The sequence below is a fragment of the Paramisgurnus dabryanus genome, chromosome 14 (genome assembly GCF_030506205.2).
Source record: "Paramisgurnus dabryanus chromosome 14, PD_genome_1.1, whole genome shotgun sequence".
Taxonomy (NCBI): Eukaryota; Metazoa; Chordata; class Actinopteri; order Cypriniformes; family Cobitidae; genus Paramisgurnus; species Paramisgurnus dabryanus.
The window spans coordinates 21,340,070-21,363,431 of NC_133350.1; the positions used below are offsets into that span (position 1 = coordinate 21,340,070).

Below are 23,362 nucleotides of genomic sequence, written 5' to 3' on the forward strand. Positions count from 1 at the left end.
TTTTAGTCAACCTTAAAAATAACCCCACAGTATAAATCTTTTTATATTTAAATTTTAGCCGAATCCCTGTTTTTGTAATTTTTTTGAGCACTCTCATTGCTGCTGTTACTTCATATTAACATACATTTTATTCAACCTTAAAAATAACCCCACAATATAAATCTTTTTATATTACAATTTTAGCCGAATCCCTGTTTTTGTCTATACAATATATAAAATCCCTCTATTTATGTAACACTCCTCCCACAAACTCACGTGCTATTGGTAGTTTATAAAACTGTTACTAGTTAAAATAATACATCTATGACAAAATCTCGTTTTTAATTGAGCAAATATGGTGCCTCCTTCAGTTTCAACAAAGCTGCAGAGACAACCGCCCAGGCCTCCCCCATTTTCGCTTGGCAGGTCAGCTCTCCAGTGTTTGAGTGTCTGAAGCCGTTGGCTGCTGCTGAACCGTTTGGCTCTTTCTCCACTAGCAAACAGCCTCACAATGTACCTCAATCGCTCTTAAATATCATATTTAAACGGTTTTATCCAGCTCCACGCCGATGCGAACGGGACCGGACGCTCGTTTGGGAATTTATCTGACGACCTGTCGCCTCAAACCGGCTTTATAACGCTTTATTTAAGCGCTATTTCACAAAATAGTCGTGGAGGAGGAATTTCCACACAGGCAGCTCAGCACTGAAAGGCTCCCCTCGCGCTCATCCGGGTCTTAAAGTGAGTGTATTTGTTCGTTTTTATCGTTTTATCGATAATCTAGCAGCATAGGTGTGTTAATGTATCATTTGGTGTTTTTATAATAACGTAAAGCGATTTATAATTCGGCAAGGACATTTATTTGAGAGGATCTTACTGTGTGGGGGGATGGGCACTAGTGTGTGTATGTGAGAGAGAGAGTGCGCGCGCCGGCGTGTGCGTATGTGTGTGTGTGTGTGTGTAAATGCTGTGTTTGGTAGTTAAGTGTTTACAAAATATAATTTTATCAGACACTTATTTACAACATTGACATCTTTTAAAGTCAATAATACAGTAATAGCATCTTTGTACTTGTGTTGTTTTAGTTATTGATGTATTTTAATGTTAATGTGACACTTTATTTGTAATATTTAGTGTTATACAACAGTTAGTCTGAATTTAGATTTGATTAAAGTTGATCTACTTTAGTCAATGTTATTCCTGGGGTTTTGTGGAAATGATTCTCCCATTTAAAGGACCAGTACTTGTTTAATACTGACTGTATATCTAATGTGAATTACACTTAGTGTTTATAAAAAGACTGTACATGTATAACAGAAGGAGCACATGACAGTGTTGTGGGCAAAGCACTACACTAGCTAGGAGTGGGGGATGGGAGATCAACTCACACTAACAGAGTATGTGTTAAATAAGGAATTTATAAACAGTTACATAAAATATGTTATTTCTTATCAGTTACATTGATTCTATAGACAGACATTGCAAACCACTGTCAGATGAAAAGCACATGACTGCAATGAACATAAACACCCAAGATAAGATATGAGAGTTAACAGATTTGTTAAATAACACAGTAAATCAGTGTATAATGGTGGTCTAGTTGACCGATTGGACAGATGATAAGTGGTAATAAAGGTTTACTTGTCATATTTGGATCACAATATTTACTAGTGTTCAGTCTGCGGTGGGGGATGGGTCGCTCTGGTGTGAGTGAGAGAGAGCTATGTGTGTGTGTAATCTGAAGGCCATGCGTGTTGGGAAACTCCCATTGTAAGAGCCCGCATGTAACCTACTTTACCACCACAAGCCCAAAGAGTCATTTATTTGTGTTAGGTTAACCTAGATCTTCTTTATACAAAAACTTTAAAGAGCACTGTAATAATAATACGTGACTACATAATGGAAAAATTAGTATAGTTAAAATTAAAGTTATACCATTTTAAATTTTCCTTTTAAGTTATGCTTCGTTTCAGATTCTCTAAGTAAATACATAGTATAATATCCTAAAGTCTCTTTGTTTGATATCTGCATCTTTCCCTAAGTAGAAGAGTGGCACGGTTATGTAACTGTTGTGCCTGTGAGTGGATTGAAGCAAGATGTGGGGGATGGGAGATTCATATCTGAACTATTGGGCTTTTTTCTCATATTTTCCCCCTTCTGCTCGGCTTTATCGAGCAAATTCGTGTCAAAACGTGACATTTGCGGTGCAGTCACATTGACCCTGTTTCTGTAGAGCCCCAAGGTTGTGTGGTAGACATGAAATGGGCAGATGGTGTTTTTTGAACAAGGCCTTTCTTATTTTTTGCAAAGTCATTGAGAAATGCATGTAATTATTGTCTAGTTATGCAGTGGATTTGTGGTTGATGCAGTATTGACACAATAATTGATTATAAACATAAAGGCGTAACCTGTAAAGTTGACGTTTTATTTTGCGCAAGGAAACGACTGCATCTTTTTCTGTGATGATCTTGTTTGAACTGTTGTCTTTTTGTGGTTGGCCGCACACAGTGATCACGTCAAAATAAGTAGGGCAACTAGTAAACAAACAAACCAAAGCAAGATATTTGGGATTTTGTGGTATTGGTTATTGAGGTCCACAAAAATATTTGAGAAAAATATGTACAAAAATATGTTTTTGATGATAATATGGTATATTATGGACATGAGCAAAAGACTTCGCTAAGCTGCTATGCATGGTATGCTGACTGCTCGTCTGTTTACAAAGTTGTTTCTTGTTATAGTTTGAGTAGTGATATGATATAAACACATAATTTATGGATTGATCGTAGGATCTAGAGCTTCAACATTTATCTCATGTTTTAAGCATGTCTCTAGCTCAGAGGTCCCCAACCACCGGGTCGCGACCCAGTACTGGGTCGTGGACAAGTTGCCACCGGGTCGCAAGAACGTCCCGAAAAAAAATTGTATAATAGCCACGTAATAGCTTAATCGGGTATTTTGTACTTTAAGAGTCGACTTCATATAACATCAATCATTTCCACTTTTGTACAGAGCCGCGCTCTCTCTCTTTTTCTCCGCCTCTCTCTCTCTCTCTACCAGTGCATCAGCGATCACATTGCTGTCATTAGAGTTTGAGCATACAGTACTTCTAAAACACAATCGATCAAAGAATTGCGGAGGTATGACTTTATGAATCATTTGCAAATGTACGTCGCAATGATGTACATATGCGGAGACGTTCAACTGTGTGACAGCGCAAATGACTGAAAAGTAATTATTTTATTCTTCTTTAAAACAACTTCAGAATTATCCATCGATCGTAGCACCATGATCAAAATAAACTATTATCGATCGTAGCACCATGATCAAAATAAACTATTAGGCTAATAATATTTTAACGGCTTCACTTTTAACGTAGGTTTGAAAGGAACATAAAGTTGTCAATCATCATTAATCATGGTAAACGTGAGTCTCCGTGCCATCTGCGCCCAGCCGCAATTCTTCTGGCATCTCTCCTCCTTCACTGCATTTTCCTTCTCTTCTGTTACTTGGAATTGGGTCTCGAGCCCGACCAAGATTCGAGCTGCCTTCGAGAACAGCAAGCCAAGTTTGTTTAGGTTCCATTAATTATTAAGACTAAATGGGCAGGCAAACTGTAAAACAATGAAAGTAAAAAACAATCTGCCAAAATATGATAAAAAATAAACTATAGCCTAAATAAAGCAATTATTAATTTTCCTAATGCATGGTTGTTATCTTCCGTTTAAAACGTACATTTCGAAAAGGAGGATTTTCAGCACGTTTGAACAGCAACTCATCGACCCCAAACCCCCCCCCCAATCTCACCCCCAGTCCGCGAAATTTTTTTAAAGCTGAAACCGGTCCGTGGTGAAAAAAAGGCTGGGGACCCCTGCTCTAGCTGATAGTTAATAGTGAATTATCGGTGTATTGCGCTCTGTTTTGACTCTTCTAAAGACTTTCATAGTTTAAAATTGTTGTGGGTGGTGAAAAGTTCGTCATTGTGAAGTGTTGGTGTTCACAGCATTATTTAAACTTTGCACACGGCTCCGCTAGGGCTGTGACGATGGCAGTTATTTACCACTGTGGTGTAGGGCTGTCAAATTTTAATTCGAATTTCGAATATTCGTCGAATGTAAAAAAAATATACATATTCGAACGTAAAACTTTGCATTCGAATTTTACCTGTGTCAGGAAGCTCACGCAACGTGATGATGACGAAACTGACGCGAATTGTTATACAGAGCGTTAGCGGCTCAGCCAACTATGCGGAGCAAGCCAGCGTTATTCATTTGAAAAATAGCAAGACTAGACAGTGGGGATTACGAGTTGGACAGAATACATATTAAAAGGGCTGCTTCTTTGGTTTTTGGAGCATCAACTGGAATTCATCCGCAAAGTGAAACTAGCTGAGATGACAGTGTCGTCTGCTTCTAAATGCAGTTTTAAAGTTTAAAATAACTGATCAACACGAAAGTGCCATAATACAGCTGCTTGTTTAGCAACATTAAAACCATATGTGCATCTACAGAGTCCACACCGCATATGAGAGAATTGCAATGTAACGCCGCGGTGGCTTTATTTTTATAACTGACTGGAAACTTGACTTTCACATGGACATTTGATATGCAAGTTTTTCATCAACATTATCTGCGTGAAATATAAACATGATGATCATCTGCCAACTCGACTGTTTCAGCACGTCCTCTATTAATTACGGAGAGTCTGCTTTATTAACGGCTTCGCTCTGCGCGTAAGTTAAACATTTCTGTTCTGTACTTTATTACTCGCTTATATTTCTACATATTTTCAACCAAGGAACACACAAAATATAATTTGTTGTGAATAGCGTTTAAGCTTGACAAAATTTAAATGACTAATGATCTTTCCCACTTATTTTGGCTTAAATAAAGATTCATTCGTTTTCATACTTTAATACTTCATACTTTAAAACGTTCATACTTTTTTCATACTATTAGAAAAGCGTAAATTTATCTACTTATATATTATATAAAATGCCCTATATTAATATGCGTTGTCTATGCATGGCATTCGTTTTGTACATTTACAGATGCACAAATATACTGGTTAATTTTGATTTCATTAAGACACCGTTGTGTTCTGTATTGACTGAGGCTCTGAACATTTTTTTGTAAATTTAATTAATGTATGGTACATAAAATAATTTGTAAATGTATACATTGATAGTTTCTTGACTATGTTTTAGGGGTGGCACGGTCCATGAAAAAAATCCGAACCGTTCGGTTCGCTTGTCTCGGTTCGGAGCGCGTGTGTACCGCACGGTTCAACGGTTCATGGCATGCGCAATGTAGTCTCATGCCCTGTATGTGACCTCAGATAGCGTGTTTCCCTTTCGCGCGAAAGAAGAGGTGACTCGTTTGGAGTATAAGTACTGCAGGTTATATTACGTGTAGAAATGGCAAGTGGGAGAGAAAAGGAAGTCTGCCCGCAGTTGGAGGATGCGCCAGCGTCGTATAAGTTTGGTGTGTGGAAACATATTTTTATTTCATGTTACTTATGATGACAGCGGAAATAAAACAACAGATTGAACTGCAGTCTATGGGTTGAATATTCTCCAACAGCCACAGGAGATCGCCTTCTCTCCGCCCATTTATCTGAGGTACTGAACACAATGTTTTACGTCTTTTCATATTCAGCGCTATTTTTAGCCTTTCATTGATAAAATTAAAGCGGCTGATTTCCGCGTAGTTTCATTTTGCTAGCGTGTGAAAGTTGCGCAATCTTATTTCAGAAATTGCCCCTCAAAGTAATCAGGACAGAAGTGGTCAAAAGTGGACAAAAGAGACGGATTTAAATATTACAGGTGCAAAGGTTATGTTTCTCTCTCGTCCACATAAACTCTCAGTATTAAAGCAGCCTCTCAGTGATAAATCTAAGAGCTACACTGAAGTTGGCATTTTAATAAATGCAAGTTATCTTTGTGTGCTAAAAATGCACATAAAGTTTATGTAGATGGCAATACACATTCTCTTTTTTGCCAATTAAATGAAAAGCATGTTGAAATCATCAATGTCTTCTCTCTTGCTCTATCAAAATCTCATCTGGCTTTCCTCAGAGATGGTCCAATGTGCTTAAAGTCAAATTCAGTTTGTGCATGATTACATGATATAACTTTTTTAATGATGTATCCTAAATTATGGATAATTAATACATTAATAAGATAATACATTTCTGGCGTGTGAAAAATTTAAAGAAAAAATAACAACAAGAACCGTACTGAACCGTGAACCGTGACCATAGAACCGTGATACGAACCGAACCGAGGGTTTTGTGAACCGTGCCACCCCTACTATGTTTGTGTTAATACACACGCTGGCTGTTGAGGCATTTTGCACTTCCAGATATCTATGTGCACTTTTGTTCCTTTGCATATGAATTTATGAAATTATGTTTAATTTATTAGTGTTTATAACATTCGTTTTAACAAAAATATGCTGTGCATGATTTGCTTATTATTGGGGCTTTGTGCTGCACCCTCTTGTGGGCTTTTAGGAGTATTTTCTCCAAGATAAAGTAGGTCTTTATAATTCGAATATAATTCGAATTTTATTATTTTTCAAGGACGAATTTCGAATGTACTTGTTCAGCCATTTTGACAGCCCTACTGTGGTGGGGGAGGGGACGTATACATTGATGTATATATGTCTTATACATAATGCATACATATATTTTGAAATATAAAAATGTAAACATGATCAAATGAGCGTGTTTATAGGCGCCAAATTTTTTCTCCACCGGTGGGTGCTCCTCACAGCGTCAAGCAATGCTTGGGTTACTTAGCAACGAAAGACGCTCTGAAGCGCACACTCGCTTTGAAGAGGAGGAAACTGTCCCGGTCACGTTTTCCGCGTGGTTTTATGTAAAGCATGTGAAGCAATTGTGCATATGTGCTTGGCAATTTCGGTGGCTGCTTGAGCCGAGCCCCGGAGCACCTGGCGATCGGCGCATATCTGCGTATTTATTGTAGCACTTCCACTCATAAAACAACAAGTGAGAAACCTTTATGGGGTTATAATGTTTCAAGCCGCGCTGAAAACGCGTTCTGATTGTGTACTGGTAGCGCAGATTGATACTTTTTTTTCACATTAACTCCGCGTCTGCTGGCTGTTTGTGTTAACACGAAACTGAAGACATCTCACTGAGATTGTACTTTATATTTTTCATAATTTGTGACGTACACACCACCGCAGGGTGCACTTCTTGACCGCGGGTCGCACTACAGTACCGCGGTGGTAATTACAACCGTCCCAGCCCTAGGCTCTGCATACATAAATGATCGAACATGACCGCATATTAGTTACCCATTATTATGCTCCGATCGATCGAACGCCGATTGGTATTGGCCGATAATGGCATTAAATGATTTGATCGGTACGCGCTAAATTAGTGAGCTGATCTTTCTGTTGACTTTTTTTCATCATAAGGATCCTGAATGCGGCTGCAATTAGAGACATTTTTTATAAACGTTGCTCATGTGCGACGTGCAGATTTAATTTCTCTCTCTGCCTTTTCAGAGATATGTGTATTTTTGATGTAGACGCGTCTTCACATCCAGAGTAGTAAATCGCCATCACCTGCTTTCAGATGGAGCCGCATTTACTGCACAAATTATTTACTGTGCAATAAATGCTGCTCCATCTGAAAGCAGGTGATGGCGATTTACTACTAATCAAGGAACCGGCTTCACTGACGAGATAACTATACCATACAAATTAAATTATCACGCCTCCCTACTTTTGCGTCATCGTCCGTGTTGACCTGCAAACACACTAGGGCTGGAACGATGCGTCGACGTAGTCGATTACGTCGATTACGTAATTAAGTCGATTTGCCGGAAATGCGTCGATGCGTCGCACTGTTTACATTTTGAAATGAAGGCGGCTTCAGCTCCGACCGGGTGATACAAGTGTTATACCAAACAGACAGAACGCGATCAAAAGTGTGGGAATACTTTAAGCAGAGACCAAATAAAACACATACTGTGTAAAACTGAAATGGCATACCACAGCAGCGCAACACCTGTGTATGATCATCTTAAAAGAAGAAAACCTGGAGCTCTCCGACCTCAAAATGACGAGACGTCAGCGTAAGAATTTGAACTATTACAGTAAGTTTTTATACTTACTCTATAAACAATAGAATCAATACATATTGTGCTTAATACAGCTGCGTTTACATCTTCGTTTAATACGAGCTGCGAGACGCCTGACAGACGTGACATTGCATCGCTTCTGGGCAGTATGTTGAAACAGTAAATAAAGAGCAGGGCATGTTTTTATATTAAGAAGTTATGAAATAAGAAGTTACTGTCACATTGAGAACTGATAGGCATGTGCCCGCGTGCACTGAAAGCCAGCTGGCAGTGCGGAGTTCCCAATGAACGTCTTTTTTGCGAATATGTGCGCAGATATTACAGAAGCTCGTCTTGTAAGGTATTCCTGACATGCGTTTATTTAAAGTAACAGCGGCGTAAACGCTGTTTATAAAATATTAGAAGATCATACTAACTGAACTTGTTTTTTACCCGGAACTTAAGAAAAGTTAAATGTTAAAGTTAAATGAGAATGCAGTACTACTAATAGTAATAATATTAACAGTTATAATATAACCATTACATCTTATATAAGGGTTCATGAATCACAATGAACGTATTTTTACTTCAGTCTGAACTAATGCTGAGTTAATGCATGTACTAATCATAAACTAATGTTTAAGATATTAATATATGCCTATTTTATTGTTTAAGGTGAATAATGCCTCTTTTAAAGTGGCACTGCCACTTTATTTTTCATGTTGAAAATTTTGGTTTGTGTGTTTGTTTAATTAAGAAAATGCTTAAATAAAATGTTAGCGTTAATGGCAGATGTTACATTTATTATTTGTTGGGGAATTATATGTATAAAAAAATCATTAGACTATTCGATTAATCGAAAAAATAATCGATAGATTAATCGGTTGAAAAAATAGTCGATAGTTGCAGCTCTAAAACACACATGCAGTATCCACGCCTCCACAGAGGCTACAGATAACCTACAGTGTAGCTATGGCGTAGACCTTACACACGACTATAAATTGGACTTTAGGTGATAGCTACTAATAGCTATGACTTGCTTGTCTTTTGAATTTTACAGTACAAGATGTAACATAGCCGAGGCAGTCTAGCTTTAATGATGACCCGTTTACTTTTCTTTGTAGTTTCCTGTGTAAGCCTTAATGTCACAAAATTACATTGATATATAGGGGCTGTTTACACTTGGTATTAAGATGTGTTTTCATCGATCGGATCACAAGTGGACGAGAGAGACACATTACGTTTACACCTGGTATTTAAATCCGTCTCTTTTTCCACTTTCGAGCGCTTCTGTCCTGAACACAGTGAGGGGACGGTCCGTGAGACGGTGGGCGAGTCTCTCTGCTGTCATTCAAGCCCGAGCGGGAGTAATTATGTGTTTATATGGACGCAAACTAATATTATGTCGGAGTCCACTGCTTGTTTAGCAAGTAAACATGCTGCACAGAGTTTTGTACGTGTGTATGTAAGAGCTTTCTCTGAATTTTCAGCGCAATTGATGAAATAGGATCGCGCAACTTGCACGCTTGCAAAACGAAACTACGGAGATCCTCTGCTTTAGTTTTATCAATGAAATGCTTAAAATAGCGCTGTTCACCGTATGTTCACGCCAGAAGTCAAAAAAGACGTAAAACTTGTGTTTAATACCTCAGATTAGATAAATGGGCGGAGAGAAAGCGGTCGCGTGTGGCTGTTCGAACACATTCAACCACATATGCGTTCCGCAACTCCAAAGCGATCCGATCGAAAGTGGTTTTGACTACCTCTGGATGTGGTTGAAAGTGGTCGAAAGTGGACGAGCTCAAAATGTTTTGAACACCGTTTACACCTGGCATTAACGTCGTCCACTTGTGATCCGATCGACGAAAACTCATGTTAATGCCAAGTGTAAACAGCCTCATAGTCCTACCCCAACCTCACACCATTGGAAAAGCCAGTGTTGCTGTGTTGTTGTGCTAGACTAGATGCTCTGGTTTGCAGAATCGACAGCTAATCTGATAAAGCCGTTTTTTCCAACACCAAATCTATCCGTGTTATCATGGATCAAGTTTGTGGGGAAGAGGCAGATGTCCGTGTTGTGATAGCTTTTCTCTGTGGATGATTCCCAGAAACTGATAGCTGACCAAATTAAGATCAGTTATACTGATTTTAAAAGTGCTGATGTGTGCCGTTTTGGTGTTTTGATTATCCAAGTATTAAAATAGTATATTGTGATTTTATAGGAAAAAAATCAGATCTGACGATTGAGTGTTTTGATAAATGCATTTTTTGCAATCTAGACTGCATACTGGAAAAATTGTTAATGTATTTTACTGTAATGTAGGTACTCTAAAATGGTGACACATTCCTAAATGAACTATTTTTCTTCGATCAGATCAAAAGTGGATGAGAGAGAAGTTTACACCTGGTATTTAAATCCGTCTCTTTTGTCCACTTTTGACCGTTTCTGTCCTGAATACTGTAAGGGGGTTGTCTGTCGAGACTGTTGGTGAGTCTCTCTTGTCATTTAAAGGAATAGTCTACTCTTTTGCCATATTAAACTATGTTATTACCTCAACCTAGACGAATTAATACATGCGTATCTTTTTTCAATGCGTGCACTGTACAGCGCGTTGTGAATGTGTTAGCATGTAGCCTAGCACCATTCATTCCTATGGTAACAAAAAAAAGTTTTATTTTGTGGCACCATATTTACTGGTATAACTCCTCATGTAACAGTCTTTAAATAGGGAAAACACGGAAGTGTTTGGTGGCTTCCCTGTTTGGTACCATAGGAATGAATGGGGCTAGGCTAAATGCTAACACATTCACAACGCGCTGTACAGTGCACGCATTGAAAAAAGATAGATATGTATTAATTCGTCAAAGCTGAGGTAATAACATAGTTTAATATGGCAAAAGGGTAGACTATTCCTTTAAATGCAAGCGGGAGTAATGACGAGTTTATATGGACGCAAATTAATATTATGTCGGAGTCTGCTGCTTGTGTTGTAAGTAAACATGCTGCACAGTGTTTTGTACAAAAACACAAAAAGCAATCCGATCGAAAGGGTTTTCGACTACCTCTGAATGTGGTCGAAAGTGGATGAGCTCGAAACGTTTTGAACACCGTTTAAGGGCGATTTATAGTCGTGCGTAGGTCCTACGGCGTAGCAGCTACGGCGTAGGTTCCGCGTCGGTTTTCATTTATACTTGTGCGTCGCCGTCCGCGTCGACGTGCAAACACACGCGAAACCGCTGGTTGGCAGTAATCACGCGTGTAACCACAGTAGCAGCAGATGTCGTCAGAGAAGAAGAAGCTAAGCAAGTTAACCCACAAACGAAGAAGAAATAGCAACTTGTTGTGTATAATTTGAGAAGACCAGCAATGATGGAAGTAAATAAACAGTGACTTATGTTGCAGTTTGAGTTAAATCACTCCTCAACTTGGCTCATCTTTGTTTTCACCGTCTCAACCGGAAATACCTATGACGCAGTTTTTTTACCTGACGGGAGGGGTTCTGGTGGACCAATCACAGAGCTTGCGGTCCGCGTAGAGCCGACGCGCTGTTAGGAATTTTGTGAGGTGCGCGTCAGCCTACGCAGAGCTACGCACAGGCTACGGATAGCCTACGCCGTAGCTACGCCGTAGGACCTACGCACGACTATAAATCGCCCTTTACTCCTGGCATTAACTTCGTCCACTTGTGATCCGATCGACGAAAATGCATGTTAATGCCAAGTGTAAACAGCCTCTTAGGGAGTGGTTTTACTTGGCTAGAATACAACTCGGAGTAATGAATCATTTTATCTTGTCTGACCTCTGTCTGTTTACTTTTGTGTATGTTGACTCAGGTTCAGCAAAACAGAGATGTAGCCGTAAGTGGAAGTAAAAAAGTGGCTTCCCCTTTTGCTTTACCAGCTTGTAACACGTCACTTTAAATGCAGGTTTACTCATAAGGACTCTGATTTTTAAATCATAAATCGCCAATTATGTCATCTCATGATGCGTCTACGCCATCTAGCATTTCTGTATCTTTCTGTTAGGGCTGGGTATTTCGACCAGTTTGCCTGATTTCTATGGTTATGATTCGTAGGGGCATGCCATATCATACTGTTCATGATAACACCGGGATCATTTTTTACATGATAAAATTCATTTTTGAATTTCGCGATATAAATCTTGTAGCGACGCAATCAAAGGGGCAGGGCGTACGCGTTATGATGAAAATTAAAATATTTTTATTTAAAACACTTAAATAAAACTTAATTTTGAAGAAACTATGACAGAAAATGAACACACACTAGATTATTAATGAATTAAATGTTTTTACCCTTAACGGGAATAGCTGCGTGATGAAGTGAAACTAAAGGATTAATAAACACAAACTGAAGCAGATGTTGTAGAACGTCTAGCGAACGATGATAGATAGAGCAAAAATTTTAAAAACTGATTCTTTCCCACTATTAATTACATTATCTTAAAGGAGTGTAACTACTGTAATGCACATAAATAAGAGCGCTCAACAATTATATTTAATCAACAGCCACTTGAAACCTAGCTAGCAGGTTGCTCAAACAACAAAATCACCAGCTAACTTACTTTAAATTTGCAAGAACTATAGACTAATACAATAACAGGCTTTTTTTTGGACGACCTAGTTAAGGCGGTAGGGTTTCCCAGCTTAGGCGGGCCGCCCGAACTGCAAAATGCTGCCGGAAATTCTGCAAACAACATTTGGTTTTGTCTACCTCATTTTTACCAGTGCATTTAAACACAAAATGCTTCATTTTAGCTGGCACTGACTTTGAATGGCTAGTGTGACCTTCCGCCATGATCCTGTCTCTTCTTTGTTTTTTGTTTTAGTTTTTTTGTGTGTGTTAAATGGAGGAGCTCGAAAGATTGGGACATCTTTAGGACAAGAGGCGAAGTGTACTACAGATAATAATATTCTATTACATTCTCTAAAGCACAGACATTAAGAATCAATTCAGGATTTTCTGAATAGATATTGTATCCTTAAATAGAAGATTGATTACAATCAGATATTTTTTACCCAGCCCGTCTTTTTATAGGATTTGCACTTTTCAGATTGTCATTAATAATAACACCGTTTCCTTTCTGTGTACTTGGTCAAAGTTGTTCAACCCTGCAGTTGTTCAGCAAGTACAAACCAGCTGTCAGAGGCGTGAAATAAATTATGAAAGTTTAGTTGATGCAGGCTGTTGGAGGATGTTGACTATTCAGGTTTGTGGCTGAATGGGGAAAGTATTAATTGGTTTGACATTTAAAGGGGGATTTTGGCTTTGGTACCATTTGTTACCTCAGTATCAATGTCTTGGGCGACAAATAAACACTTTCTGTGGTGACTGATGATTTGAAAGCAATGTACACGTACAGTAATTCAATAATTGTACAGTGGTTCACCATGTCATTATTCATGCTCTGCTCTGTTTGGATTTTGTTAAAGATCCAGTTCAGATTTTACTTATTGGTGAGTTTTTGATAATAAATGCAAAAGCAACACGTGTCTACCGGGTCTTCAGTAGAGACAAGTCTGTATTTTGGAAATTTCTACACAGCAAAGCATGTTTAATGGGTTTGCATGTTGGGTTTGGTTGTAATGTTTGGGGGAGGGGTGAACTGAAGCTAGTCTTTCGCCTGACTCGTGCATTAGCTGTTCATTTGTCTTTTCCTGCTCCGTCAGACAGATAAAACCTCTGCTGCACCCTTCCCCCTCAACCAGAGGCGGTTGTATAGCTTTGTTGTGTGTGACCTGAAGGTCAAGTTCAACATTTGAATTTGCAGCAGTTCGAAGTGCTTTTCCTAGTATAGAGGACACATGTTGTTTGTTTGAAGAATTAAGTGAGGGAAGAGTCAAAGACAAAGCCTTAGCAGGAAATATTTTTAAAATGTTGTAAACATTCCAATTCAGCTTACGTGCAGGTTTTTTTAGGTAAAACTTTTCATTTTTTTACTTCATCAAGTGCACTTGTTTTTATTTGATATTTACATTCATATTGAGCTAAAATAAAATTAAAAGGGTGTTCAGCAGCAGACAGATGTATAGATAAAAAGATGAATAGATGGTTTCAGTATGCATCACCATAAACAAATAGCTTTTGTGGCACAAACTGGTGGACTTTCCCAAAGAATCAATAACAACAGAGTCCCTCGATAGTAATTTTTTTCTGATAACAAGCTAAATTAAATAAGTTACCTTAATTCAAATCATAGGCAAGGCTTATCAACTACTACACTGAGCTAACGTTACTGTGTAAAATTAATGTATACAATGTGAGCTACAGATTCTTGAATTCTTGCCTGGTTGCCAAACCTTTCTTCGCAAAGCGGTAATCCGTGCTTGCCGTCTCCCCTCATCTTTAGGGAACTGTTACATTTTTATTTTCGAGGGTATTTGTTTCAAAGGTCTGTTTAGCCATTAGCCAGACTGATAAACAAACACAGACAGGAAGTTATCTTTGAGCCAGGCGCGTAACTGTGACTGCGTCCGATTAAACCGTCTATATACAGTGTTTCCTGTAGGATTTTTTTCCAGCTGTGGCGGCAAGGGGCGTTAGCACTAAACTGCCGCTGTAGGCAGAACGCACACAAAAAAATCAACATGCAGCCACCTGCAAATGCGTATTAAGTGCAGGGCTCAACGCAAATAATTTTTTATACTGGCCCGGTCGGGCCAGTGGTTCGGGTTTTCACTTGCCCTGCTAAAATTTTCACTGGCCCCAATAAAAAATGTCAGTGTCACATATTTAAAAATAATCATTCTAAAGAGATGTTCCAACGAAAAAAAGGCTCCCAACTTTTCTGCGTTACATGTAAACTGACAGCAAACTATTGCAGAATATTGCATCGTTTCTTTCGTCGTGTTCTAAGTAAATGTCTGCTTCCAAGATGTTAAATAATATACATTGATGAAAATATATTTTATTGACTGAGGTTGAAGCACTGGCCCGATCGGGCAAGTGAGAATACTTTTTACTGGCCCGAACATCTCACACGCTTGCCCTGGGCCACCGGGCAGTCCTTTATGTTGAGCCCTGAAGTGTATTTACAGAATATAAGCTAACATGTATTTTAGCATTTTAATGCTGTCATTAGGGCTAAGTATCGATTCAGATGTTCCAGATCGATTCGATTTCGATTCGCAAGCTATCAAATCGATTCGATTTAGATTCTCGATTCAATTTTTGATTCCGGTTCTCGGGTCGGTTTTTATACTCGATTCAAGCGTCAACGTTGATGAAGCACCTGAAACTGCCATTTTAAGCACTGAATGAATGAATGAGAGGCTTGCCTCTCGTTTCTTGGTAACATCGCGCAAGGCAAAAAAGAGGGTGACATCTAGTGAAGAAGACTAGTATTTAGATTAACGTTAATCTTACATTCAATGTTTGCAGAAATAAATATGAAAAAAAATTGATTCTGCTCTTTGAGAATCAATTTTGAATCGACCACATTTTAAAAAACTATGTCTTTACTTTACTATGTCTCTACTACTCTTGGTTCTCTTGTACTGTTTGTTTTTCTATAAATACATTTTATGTAAAGCTTTGTGCGCATCTGCCTTTCAAAGCAGTATTAACATTGTGTACAAGTTCTTGCTCATGTTTAGCGCTGCGGTTCCCTGCTGTTCTGTCTGAAAATGGATAAAACACAATCTCACTGTCTGCCTCAAGTTTATTATCAATGTCCTTCTCCTCCCATAGAAAATGAACCATGTTTTGATTGATTACCATTTGTATTACACCTTGCTAACATGTCTATGTCAACTCCTAAATATCGAACACAGACGAGCGCTCATGCTAGCATAAACTCAACAAATGTTAACCAAATACGTCATTTGATATGTTCGTCTTTTTATTATCCATTATTATTTGTTTACAACTATGGCTGTTGCGGTAAAGGAATTTCCTTTGTTGTGATTTTGTGTGCCTCACTATGCAGTGCCGATTTGTTGTCTCAGACACAAATTAGCTTTCATTAAAGTAATTAGTCTATGGGTTCACTTATATTTTCCTTCAGCACTATGAATGTTTAATTGGTCTTTTAAAAAAAGTAGGGGTGACCCCGAATAGTCGAAGATTCGATGCATCGATAGAAGAAGCCTGATTCGACTACCAATCTCATAGTCGAATCGTCGCAGATGTGTTATGAAATGAGGATCATTTAATTTTGGCCGTATGGGTGCACACATTATCTGATTTCACATGTAACAGCTTTCTCACAATATATTAATATACTGCATATTATGTTAATGCTGCAAATAATATGTGAAGTAGCAGCTTTCAATAAATATTTTTAAAATGCGTTAATAAATCCAACAACCCCTGTGACCGGACTTCACGTCCATAAGAGGTCTCTATGTTATTAAAGCCTTGCCTCTTTGTTTCGACATTTAAAAGACAAAGCTGGCAAATTAAACTATGTCTTTCGTTCTTTTAATAATTTCTATATTTTATTTTATTTATAAATCACTTTGGGTTATCTGATTTAACTATTTGGCTTGTGTTTTGTTTCCGTGCACTTGAGGCATTTTGCATATTTGTTCTGCACTTTGTTACTTCTGACCTTATTTTATTAAAAAAAATTGTATTTATTATAAACGTAAATTCCGATCTAATTTAAGTATGTAAATTTTGGATAGCTTTTCGTTGTATCGATGTTGCGCTATTGCGTGCTGGCCATGCTTGCGCATGTAATTTAGCCGAACGGTTAGGTGCTCTGCGTCTCATATTTAGGAGTTCATCAAACTAAACATTAAAAAACGGATGTTTTTCGACGAGTATAAGTTTTTAAAATGTATTTAAAACATATATTGTCTATCTTAAAGTTAAACTACAAAACAGGTAAGCCGTTTTTTTTATTTCGGTGATGAAACGGAAACTAGTATCTGCACCGAACCTATTTCTGCCTGACACGAATGTCTTTCTTGTGATTTAATATTATGGTCAGTCGGTGTTCACTTTCAAATTATAGCAAAGAGATTCCTGAAATAAATAATATCATCCGGTCTTTCTGTATCTAAAGTGAATACAGAGATGATCAAAGTCAAAGCAAGCAAGCAGGTATTTCTGTGCTAAATAATAACGCGTAGTGTCTATATAATCATTAATTTCAGTGTTTTTCTTGTTATAAATTAACGTTTAATGAATTGTAAATAAAGATTAGTTTTTATCATTTACAGTCACAATCACAAATTATTTGTCATTTCTCATTTGTCGGGTTTTTTTGGTCATGACTGCTTTGACGCGCTATCTCCAAATTAAATAAAAACACGTAATTGTAGCCGGAGTTTCCAAGGCAGGAATACCTTTGTTATTTTTTTAGGTTTAGCTATCAAAATGTATTTTTGTGTGATGTTCTGTAGATCGTGGCTTTAAAATGTTATGAGGAATAATTAAACAAATGTTGCCTTACATTTTACCTTAAAAAAAAATATATATAAATGCATCGTCAGTTTTGTCTTCGTTTATTACTTGAAAGACAGTTTTGGTCACTTTATCAGACAGTTGTTTATGTGTGCTGTTTGTGAAAGAAAATAAAAGTTACCAATTTGTACCTGGTCTGGCCCCCTCCCAACCCATGCATACAAACATAGATGATTCGACTATCGGTCGACTATGGAAAGATTCGAAAATTCTGATTCGAATATGTAAATCCTTAGTCGAGGACACCCCTAAAAAAAAGATGCAAGAAACTAGAATTATTTGTGTGTTGTCCGCTTATGCACATTGTTTTTGTCTATTGTTATGACCTAGATGAGGATCAGATCACATTTTATAGAAATCCAAGTCACCGTAGAAAACCAATTCATTCCTAGGGGTTCACATACTTCACATACATAATGCTTTTGTTTTCCCATTTCTTCCAAATAGATTATTGTAGGCAGTCTAGTGTAAATTCAGTATTCACATTTCTTATGATTTTGGACACATATCATTTAATTTAAACTTTGAGTGTTGATCTGAGGTGTAGCTGAGTAGTCAGCGGGTTTGAACACTCGTATATTGTGCAGCATTTGAGTGAGGTTCCAGCAGATGTACAGTGATGGCCTATTTATTTTATTCTGTTTTCTCCATACAGGTAGCTGCAGGTAGCGTTGCGTCGATAGACAATACTATGTGTATTGACGACAGTCAGACATATGGACGATAGCGGGCTTGTATGAAGATAGTTGGCGATGATGACTATCATGATGATGACGATAATGATGATAATGATTATTTTTATTTATTTTTATTTTTATTTTTTTATTTGATTTGATTATGTAATGCGCATGATTCGGACTCTACCTCGCAAATGAGCTTGTAATACATGCGGCTCTGCTATTTCCTTGCACTAGAGAGGTGTGCGCAGGGGTTTAAAACCAGTTAGTGTGTTGTTCCCGCTCCTTGGCAGGCAGGTAATTGAAGAGCGCCTGGGCTTTAATTATGCGCTCTGATTAATGGCATCAGTTTTAAAAAGGTTGCAGTCATGACAGTGTTGCCTTTAGAGTAAATCAGTCCACCAATCAAGTGGCTTGTCATAAATGAGTAAAAAATGAACAAATAAATAAGAGTAAACTATTGCCCTGCCCCCAGATACTACCGTGTATCGGAGATCTCACAATGAGGCATATCGCCCAACACTAGCTGCAGGTGTGTAATGTGACCATGTGGGAATCATCATGCTCTGTTGTTTTTAATGCTATTTGTGCATGAAACTAAACCTCTGGAAAAACATTGATATTTGATTTATTTATAAAAGAGTGAACCACTCTCATCAAGAAAGGAACTTCAGGGCTCAACGCAAATCATTTTTTATACTGGCCCGGTCGGGCCACTGCTTCAGGTTTTCACTTTCCCTGCTGAAATTTTCACTGGCCCCAATAAAAAAAGTCAGTGTCACATTTAAAAATAATAATTCAAAAGTCAAACATATTTGTATACTAGGGGTGCTACGATTCTCCAAATCCTCGATTCGATTACATTTTCGATTCTAAGGTCACGATTCGATCCGATTCTCGATTTTTACATTTTTTTTTTTTGAAGACAAAAATGATATGCCTTTATTTATTTATTTATTTATTATTATTATTATTATTATTATAGTTTAACATTAACATGCACATTTCACAACTCGCATGGGGGTTTGTGGGCTTCACTTAACGCGAGAGCTTGTAGAGAGAGGATTCCTTCTTGCACGCACATGGACTTAATGCACATGGACTTAATGCACATGGACTTAATGCGCGTGTCTTGGACTCATAGCATCTGAAATAAATCCAGCATCATGAGCAGCTGAGCTTCTCTCTGTCTCATGTGCACGTGCATGCGCTCTCGCATCTGTCCGAAGTCTAAACATAAACTAAAGTATAGGGCTGGGATAAACGATTATTTTTTTAACGATTAATCTAGCGATTATTTTTTTCGATGCATCGATTAATCTAACGATTCATTTTGTCAGTCCGATTCGACTTCGATTCGATTCTCGATTATCTCCCCATTAATTAACTAATAGCAAGTTATACATGTTGATTTACATATCTGAATGTAAACATTTCAATATATCTTTATTGCTCTTAAAATTTTAAAATAAAAAAAGACTATACAAGTGCAAAATAATGCATTCTTAGACAGAGGTAGCATTCAAAAAAGCATTTGTACTGTACATACTGTGCAGTTAAGTAACCGTATAAAAATCTCAAGTTCAAATTACTTTATTTTACATGCATTTATGAGCAAAACCTCTTCAATGTGCCTTTTGATGGTCTGTGTAATTTTTATAACTAGATTTGTTTAATCCACATTGTTTTTCTGTCCATTTAATGACAGATATAAACACAATTATTTTAAGAAGCACATATATTATTAAATCTCTTTCTCTTAAGTTTATTAAGATAGATGAGGACTCATTTACTGCTGGACAGAGAGTGAATGAAAGCGCAGTCTTCTGGCAACAGTGACATATTTCATTGCTTTCTGTTAAATTGCTCAAATGACTGTTTAAAACACACTTGGCATCACATTCATGATTTTATGGTAAAATGACACTTTCGCGTAAATCCACGAGCATTTAAACCATAAACAAAGCACTTTCACTTTAATTGAGTGTGAGCAGCGCAGCAGAACCACGCAGAAACGATTGCAGCACTGTTGCTACAGAGCCGCCCAAGTATTTGCAGCTGGCTCCGACCTCCGTTTATATTCGTTTCGAGCCGCGAGCTCGCGCTGCTCATGCGGCGGGGTGCATGCTTGGGCGCTGAAAAAACCACGCGCCGCGCGGCCGCAGGCACTGCTCACCCTTGCTGTGTGAAACCGGCGTGGACTGAAGCCAATTGCGTTGCTACTACTGCGCCGCCTTTTTGGGTCTGACGAATCGACGCGCATATTTTGCGTCGACGTATTTTTTGCGTCGACATCGTCGATTACGTCGACGCGTTGTCCCAGCCCTACTAAAGTAGTAATCCTTATGTATTTGTTCAGTTTTATGCCTTACATGCGAGCTGATGCAAACTATCCCTTTTGTTTTAAAATATAACCCGCTGCATCTTTGCGCCTCCCTCACTCTCGCGCACGTGCAGAGAGCTGCGCTCTGTCCAAAGTCAGATGACTAGGTAGTAATCCTGTTTATGATATGCATTTCAAGGAGTTGTAGCATCCCTCGTGTTTAAAATATGATCGCGTTCCGCTGGACAGATGTTTTTAAAGGCATCTCTGAGTTTTTTTCCCTCGCTTGGCAAGCCGACCGGCCGTGACATGGGGGCGTGGCAGCATCGACAATCCCATTTTTTTAATTCGAAGTTCGAAGCTGTGACTTAATTTCGATCGATTTCGATTTAAAATGGAAATCGTGACACCCTTATTGTATACTTATACAACAGACATGTTCCAAAGAAAAAAGGCTCCCAACTTTTCTGCTTTACTTGTCAACTGACAGCAAACTGTGCAAAATATTGCATTGTTTCTTTCGTTGTGTTTTTACCCAAGTAAATGTCTGCTTCCAAGATGTTAAATAATATAAATTGATGAAAATATATTTCAGTGACTGAGAGTGAAGCACTGGCCCGATCAGGCATGTGACAATACTTTTTACTGGCCCGAACATCTCTCACACTTGCCCCGGGCCACCGGGCAGTGCGTTATGTTGAGCCCTGAACTTATTTTGCTTTTTAAAGTACCCAGTATGGCAGGGCAGTAATACATTTTGGCATAGCCTGATTTTGCGAGCTATAGTTGTGGGGGGTATGATTTTTATATAATGCATCCTTACTAGGGCTGGGATAAACGATTATTTTTTAAACAATTAATCTAGCGATTCTTTTTTCGATGCATCGATTAATCTAACGATTCATTTTGTCAGTCCGATTCGACTTCGATTCGATTATCGATTATCTCCCCATTAATGAACTAATAGCAATTTATACATGTTGATTTACAGTATTGTTCAAAATAATAGCAGTACAATGTGAGTAACCAGAATAATCAAGGTTTTTAGTATATTTTTTTATTGCTACGTGGCAAACAAGTTACCAGTAGGTTCAGTAGATTCTCAGAAAACAAATGAGACCCAGCATTCATGATATGCACGCTCTTAAGGCTGTGCAATTGGGCAATTAGTTGAATTAGTTGAAAGGGGTGTGTTCAAAAAAATAGCAGTGTGGCATTCAATCACTGAGGTCATCAATTTTGTGAAGAAACAGGTGTGAATCAGGTGGCCCCTATTTAAGGATGAAGCCAACACTTGTTGAACATGCATTTGAAAGCTGAGGAAAATGGGTCGTTCAAGACATTGTTCAGAAGAACAGCGTACTTTGATTAAAAAGTTGATTGGAGAGGGGAAAACCTATAAAGAGGTGCAAAAAATGATAGGCTGTTCAGCTAAAATGATCTCCAATGCCTTAAAATGGAGAGCAAAACCAGAGAGACGTGGAAGAAAACGGAAGACAACCATCAAAATGGATAGAAGAATAACCAGAATGGCAAAGGCTCAGCCAATGATCACCTCCAGGATGATCAAAGACAGTCTGGAGTTACCTGTAAGTACTGTGACAGTTAGAAGACGTCTGTGTGAAGCTAATCTATTTTCAAGAATCCCCCGCAAAGTCCCTCTGTTAAAAAAAGGCATGTGCAGAAGAGGTTACAATTTGCCAAAGAACACATCAACTGGCCTAAAGAGAAATGGAGGAACATTTTGTGGACTGATGAGAGTAAAATTGTTCTTTTTGGGTCCAAGGGCCACAGGCAGTTTGTGAGACGACCCCCAAACTCTGAATTCAAGCCACAGTACACAGTGAAGACAGTGAAGCATGGAGGTGCAAGCATCATGATATGGGCATGTTTCTCCTACTATGGTGTTGGGCCTATTTATCGCATACCAGGGATCATGGATCAGTTTGCATATGTTAAAATACTTGAAGAGGTCATGTTGCCCTATGCTGAAGAGGACATGCCCTTGAAATGGTTGTTTCAACAAGACAATGACCCAAAACACACTAGTAAACTTCTTGTTTCCAAACCAACAAAATTAATGTTATGGCCCAATCTCCAGACCTTAATCCAATTGAGAACTTGTGGGGTGATATCAAAAATGCTGTTTCTGAAGCAAAACCAAGAAATGTGAATGAATTGTGGAATGTTGTTAAAGAATCATGGAGTGGAATAACAGCTGAGAGGTGCCACAAGTTGGTTGACTCCATGCCACACAGATGTCAAGCAGTTTTAAAAGACTGTGGTCATACAACTAAATATTAGTTTAGTGATTCACAGGATTGCTAAATCCCAGAAAAAAAATGTTTGTACAAAATAGTTTTGAGTTTGTACAGTCAAAGGTAGACACTGCTATTTTTTTGAACACACCCCTTTCAACTAATTGCCCAATTGCACAGCCTTAAGAGCATGCATATCATGAATGCTGGGTCTTGTTTGTTTTCTGAGAATCTACTGAACCTACTGGTAACTTGTTTGCCACGTAGCAATAAAAAATATACTAAAAACCTTGATTATTCTGGTTAGTCACATTGTACTGCTATTATTTTGAACAATACTGTACATATCTGAATGTAAACATTTCAATATATGTTTATTGCTCTTAAAATTTCTAAATAAAAAAAGACTATACAAGTGCAAAATAATGCATTCTTAGTCAGAGGTAGCATTCAATAAAGCATTTGCAGTGCATACTGTGCAGTTAAGTAACCTTATACAAATCTCAAGTTCAAATTAGGGCTGGGCGGTATATCGGATTTAGGGGATATATCGATATGGGTTCCCGACGCGATGCGGAATTAGCCAATACCGTTCATATCGATA

The 23,362-nt window shown here is 38.1% G+C and overlaps 1 protein-coding gene across 3 annotated transcripts in view; it reads left to right on the forward strand.

Moving 5' to 3' along the window:
- Nucleotides 1-430: 430 nt before the first annotated feature.
- Nucleotides 431-23,362, forward strand: part of tbl1xr1a (TBL1X/Y related 1a) — an 87,249-nt gene continuing 64,317 nt past the window's right edge. For 2 of the 3 annotated variants that reach the window (XM_065241547.2, XM_065241548.1), the window contains exon 1: nt 431-720. The gene's annotated coding sequence lies outside the window, so the exon portion shown is untranslated. The remainder of the gene's footprint in view (nt 721-23,362) is intronic. The other variant, XM_065241549.1, reaches the window with a different exon arrangement.